Raw genomic sequence first — 6,432 nt, 5'->3', positions numbered from 1 at the left:
CGGGCTCGCCGCTTTTATTTCAGAGTGCGCATGCGCAGTAACAGTCTGCCTTTGCTCCAGGCCCTGCCCCCTGTCACTCATATTGCTAGCCAATCACGTCGTCAGCCAGTCATAAAGGGAACGTTTTGTGCAAGCCCGATTCTGCCCGTCATTAAATTTTAACGTCGAACAGGCATTCACTGACAGGGTGGCCCTATAGCCATATCTAGGTGCTCAGTCAGTCACCTGATTGAAATGAATAAGTCAGTCGCCGCCATCGGATGTCCGTTCCGATCACTCGCTTCTTCATTGGCACTACGACAGTCAATAGTAACATGGTCACATCCATCTGTGCCCTGCTGCCGTCTGAGTTCACTGAAGCACAGCCCTTGTGCTGTTCGTCAGACAGCCTGCTAGTCCCTCAAACTGTCCCCATCACATTGTTAGCCAGGACGCCCTTTTCTCCATCTACCTCTGAAGGAAACGTCTCATGAACTACAATGTCCACCCATGTCCTGAGGAGGACTGGGATTAGGTCCGGACAAATCATTGTCAGCTCCCAATAGCTCTCTCTGGACAGTCACACTGCCACTTGGTTACTGTGGTCCTCATTTACACCAGGATTGGTCAGCCGCAGCACCTAGCAAGGCTCTCACAACAGGGAGGGTGAAGATGAAACCATGGCTCAGGAAAGTGTCTGCCACGCTAGCAAAGGGCTTGAATTCAGATCCTCCGCACCCATGTAAAAGTCACACCCAGCACCAAACTGTTTGAGGCAGGGAGACAGGAGCCCCAAGCTTGCTCTTATAGAAGGTCAGAAGCCATTCCTGTAAGCTGTCCTCTGTACTCCACAGCTGCACCTTGGTAGGTATGAACACAGGTACCCCAAATGTAATAAAAAAAATTTTTTTTAAATACGAAGAAATCAAGGTTGATGCTCATTATTGACCTCTGGCCTACATATGTGTATGCATATACACATCCACTAAATGTAATAAAAATTAAAAATAAAATGGATCACAATTAAGGGAGATGCCTGACATTGACCTCTAGTATACATGTGTGTATGCACATGTGCACAGTCCACAGTAACATGTACATATACCAGAGGAGTTAGAAAGATCCAGGATTTTTGCAAAGTGCAGTTATTACAGATTTACAGACTTATTCGTATCTCTAGTGTCAGCAAGACAAGAGAAACTCTATGCTGTATAGCAGGAGGAAGGAGTTTCTGTGCTACATAAACTTCGATGTGGCCCATCAATTATTTTTCTAAAGCTATTTCATTAAATATCAGTTTAAAATAATTTGGGCAGCAGTAGTTATCATGAAATGCTCCCCTGACTTGTCTTTTTTTTTTTTTTAAGATTTTCTTTTTATTTTTTTATTGGTTATTTTATGTATTTACATTTCAAATGTTACCTTTCCCGGTTCCCCCCTGGAAAACCCCCATCCCACTCCCCTTCCCCCTGCTTCTATGAGGATGCTCCCCCACCACAACCCACCCACTCCCACCTCACCGCCCTAGCATCCCCTTTTGCTGGGGCATCGAGCCTTCACAGAACCAAGGGCCTCCCCTCCCACTGATGCCAGATAAGACCATCCTCTGCTACATATGCAGTTGGAGCCTGGCTTATCTTAATGGCTTTGTTTATCCTATAGGTTTGGAAAGTATACTGAGGCCCTGTGCCTTACCACCAATGAAATTATGACTAAAATGGCTGTGCTCATGTCAAACTGGGTTCCTATAATGAGTCTATTATTTCTCATTCCCACTATGGGTCAACCAGTCAATATCTTCTGATTTGTTAGATTCCTCAGAGAGACTTGGATTCTGTCAGGATAGTCTGTAACCATATACGTATCTGAGGGGTCGGGGAGCTTCACTGAAAGAGCTGTTTTTCAGCTGACCTGGGACTCATTCCTTCTTCCTCTCACCTTGTCAGATAACCAGGTATTCAGTCTCAGTATCCCACTGACCATACTACCTGTGGGTATTCAGTCAAAATGCTCAGTATCATGTGACTCAGCTCAGACAACCAGCCATCAGAAATAGCTGCCTAGCTGGAAGCCCCAAACTCTTTGATCAGCCAGCCTGAAATTGCCAAGATTACCTCTGCAATTAGAGCACCCACATTCATTTACTCGTGACTGGAAAAAGCCAGATTGGGAACAAAGAAAAAAGAGATCTATTTGGAAAGTCAGCAAACAAAAGAAGATAGGACGCTATCAGAGACGGAGATCATTTTGCTTAGAGTCTGCAGGTATAAGGGAACTGAGGGATGTGAGGGAAGTTATCTTTCTAGTTTGAGGGGGGCTGGGATGGTCATAAATTCCACAGTGGCCTGTTTTTCTGACATGTAAACTGTTATTGTCTAAATGCTCTTTGGTGTTCTGGAGTCTGTAAATCGCACGAAAAGCTACTGATTAGCAAGTTTTCTGACTCAATTCTTTATGTCAGGAAGTTATTTAACCTTGTGATTTTAGATAGCGGATGGAGCCGGGAACAGGAGCCCCAAAGCATCTTTGCCAGACAACAACCTAAGTGATGACACAGCCTCATGCAGAGACGCTATCTACAGCAGAACTAGTGGGAGACTAAATTGTTTGCCCTTGAGGCCTCCAAAATCGGGGATTTGTTGGAAGCAATTGAAGCTCGGGAGTCTCTTTCAGTAGTTCCTTGGTTTTACTTTATTTCACAGACTTAGGATCACATCCAGACATTCTCTCGGGCCAGATGCGGTTCTTAGAAACCAGAGGTGGTTCTTTAGCCATCCACACATCTGGTAGCCTGGTCAGCAGCAGTGCCATGGATCGCCAGTGAATCAGCCTGTAAAGCTATCCACCCCGACCAGTGCTGGCAGGCTTGGCATACAGCCTGCATGTGCACTGTCTCACGGTATCACAACACCGCAGCATCGCTACCTCACACTGTCCTCCTCCTCTGGCTCTGTGGGCTGTAAGGTTCCAAAGGCTAGTCTCGGTTGTCAACTTCACGACATCTGAACTTGACTAAAACCCAAGTGACTAGGTACACCCGTGAGGGATTTTTTTTTTTTTTACGACTTTATTTATTTATTAGATCTAAGTACACTGTAGCTGTCTTCAGACATACCAGAAGAGGGCATCAGATCTCATTATGGATGGCTGTGAGCCACCATGTGGTTGCTAGGATTTGAACTCAGGACCTTCGGAAGAGCAGTCAGTGCCCTTAACCGCTGAGCCATCTGTCTAGCCCAGGGATTATTTTTCTTAATTAAATCATCTGAAGTAAGAAGAGCCACTTTTAATGCAGATCTTTTGAAGTGAGACAATCTACCTTTAATCTGGGCCACAACTTCTATGGGCAGCCTACAAGGACATGGAAGAAGGAAACTTGTTCTCCGTCTCTGACTCTCCCTCTCCCTCTGTCTCTCTCTGTCTTCTTACTTCTGCTCTAGTTGGCCAGTCCATTCCTTCATTGGTGTTAAAGGCTACTTCTTCAGGATTCTGCTATATAGCTACTGTGGAACTAACTACCAGGACCACGGCCTGTAAACCATTCCAATAAATCCCATATATAAAAATAAATAGCCAGGCGGTGGTGGTGCACACCTGTAATCCCAGCACTCTGAGAGGCAGAGGCAGGCAGATTTCTGAGTTTGAGGCCATCCTGGTCTACAGAGTGAGTTCCAGGACAGCCAGGGCTACACAGAGAAACCCTGTCTCGGAAACAAAACAAAACAAAACAAAACAAACAAATCCAAAAAACCAAAAAGAAAAAAAAAGAAAAAAAAAAGAAAGACAAGAAAAGAAAAAATAGATGCATACACATATATAATTAAGTGTAAATTCTGTTTATCAAGTGGTTCTAGAGAAATGAATATATAAAGATGATTTCTTTTTTCTTTCTTTCTCTGTGTGGGGTTTTTTGGTTGGTTGGTTGGTTGGTTTGGCTTTTCCAGACAAGATTTCTCTGTGTAGCTCTAGTGGTCCTGAAACTCTCTCTGTAAATCAGGCTGGCCTTAAACTTACAGAAGTCTGCTTCCCAAATGCTGGGATTAAAGGTACTCCTGCAAGAATTAATTTTTTAAATGTCTGAAATAGGCCTCCCAGTTTGCCAACACCTACAGTAACCAGTAACCCTCCAGTTACTAGAACTTCTTTCAGGAGATTGGAGGCTACTGAAAGCCCATGATGTGAACTATTTTACAAACTTAAGAAGAAAAATGTGCTGAGTCGTGGTGGCACATGTCTTTAATCCCAGCACTTGGGGGGCAGAGCCAGGGGAATTTCTAAGTTCGAGGCCAGCCTGGTCTACAGAGTGACTTCCAGGCCAGTCAGGGCTACACAGAGAAACCCTGTCTCGAAAAAAAGAAGAAGAGGAAAAATGTACTTGATTATCCCAATTCACCAGTTGTGACTCTGTATGTAACACTTTTGACCATTTGTGGAAAAATAAGGCAAATGATGATGCCGTCTGGTTGCTCCCAGCCTCTCTGGTTAAATTGACAAAGGGAAGGAATAAGCTCCGTGATAAAAATTAACCAACCAGCATTCGAGCATCTCCTGATACAGTGAAGGGGAAACAATGAACTCAGTGATTAAAAACTGGTCCGGGCCAGATGCTCACAGTCTAAAGGTTTCTGAGTGTGCGCTGGAAGAGTCTTCTCTCCAGCACCCAGAGAGCTCATGTTGTGGGAAGTCAAACTGAAGTCCTCACTACAAGGTTGGCTGAATTACAGTGAAAATTCACGTCTCAACATTGGAGGGTGTTGGCAGTTATAGACAGGGCAGTAATTGGAGGTCTTGTACCTTGGGATGGGGATGTGCGGGAGGACCTTAGTGAAGCTGAGAACTTTGAACCCTCAGATCCTCATGGGTTTACCTCACCTGAGGACGCAGTCTCTCCACGATCAGCAGAAGGTGAACCCCAACCCCCCCACATAAAGCCTTTTCAGCTTTGATAGAGGAAATTAATCCTTCATTGCCTGCTAAGCCAACAGTGACTTTCTCTGAAGGAGATGCGGGGCAGGACAATACTGACATCCCAGTGTCCACCAATAGTTGCCTCTAGACCTATAACCAGACTAACGAAAGACTCAGCAGGCTCCTAGAGGGGAGGTGGAAAGTGCAGTCCATGAGGAATTCCACTACACTACTAAAAAGATTAATGAGTTTCCTAATTCATTCAAGCAGAAGTCTGGGGGATATGTATGGGAATAGATTTTATTGGTGTGGGATAAATGCAGACAGAATATAAATTGGATTAGGCTGAGTTTATTGATATGAGACCACTAAGTGAAGGTAATAAGTCTAATATAGAAGCTCACACATTTTAAAAAGGTGTCAGCAGACAGGGGTAGTGCACACCTTTTACCCCAGCACTCCAGAGGCCGAGGCAGGCAAATGTCTGTGAGTTCAAGGCTAGCCTGATCTACAAAAGTGAGTGCTAGGACAGCCAGGGCTACACAGAGAAACCCTCCTCAAACAAACAAACAGGTATGGTGGCACTCAAGAGACAGAGGCAGACAGAGATCTCTGTGAGTTTAAGCCCAGTTGATCTATACAGCAAGTTCCAGGACAACTAGAGCCACATAGACTGTCTCAAAAATGAGAAAATAAAACAAAACAAACGAAATAACCAAGAAAATATCTTACAAAATAAAGAGTAATTGAGGAATACTTAGAGTCCTGCTTAGAGTTTCTATGGCTGCAACAAAACACCTTGACCATAAGCAAGTTAGGGAGGAAGGGTTTATTCAGTTTACACTTCCACATCACCAAGGGAGGTCAGGACTGAAACAGACAGGACAGGAACCTGGAGGCAGGAGCTGATGCAGAGGCCATGGAGGGCGCTGCTTACTGGCTTGTTCCTCATAGCGTGTTCAACCTGCTTTCTTCTATAACCCAGGCCCACCAGCCCAGGGATGGCACCACCCACAATGGGCTGGGCCCTTCCCCATTGAGCATTAAGTGAGAAAATTATCTTACAGTTAGATCTCATGAAGGCCTCAATGGAGGCCCCCGTCCCTGTGATGACTCTAGCTTATATCAAATTGAAACAAAACCAGTCAGTACAATATCCAACACCAACCTTTGGACTATGAATATATCATACATACACACACACACACACACACTTTCTCTATGTTACACATATGCACATGTGCACACACACACTCACACACATCAAAAAGAAAGAAACGACATACAGGCTAAAGCCAGATGTGGCGGCACATGCCTGGAGCTCCCGCTCACAGAAGGCTGAAGCAGGAGGGTTGCATAGGCCCAAGAGTTTGAGGAAAGCCTAGGAAACTCATACTGAGACTGTAGTAGCCCCCTCTGCCCAAATCATAACAAAAGTTCAAGCTTCTTTTTTTTTAAAGATTTGTTTATTTATTTATTTATTTATTTATTTATTTATTTATTTTATATATGATGAATACACTGCAGCTGTCGTCAGACACACCA

The sequence above is a fragment of the Apodemus sylvaticus genome, chromosome X (genome assembly GCF_947179515.1).
Source record: "Apodemus sylvaticus chromosome X, mApoSyl1.1, whole genome shotgun sequence".
In the NCBI taxonomy this organism is placed as follows: Eukaryota; Metazoa; Chordata; class Mammalia; order Rodentia; family Muridae; genus Apodemus; species Apodemus sylvaticus.
Note: the sequence above shows the minus strand (reverse complement) of the source record.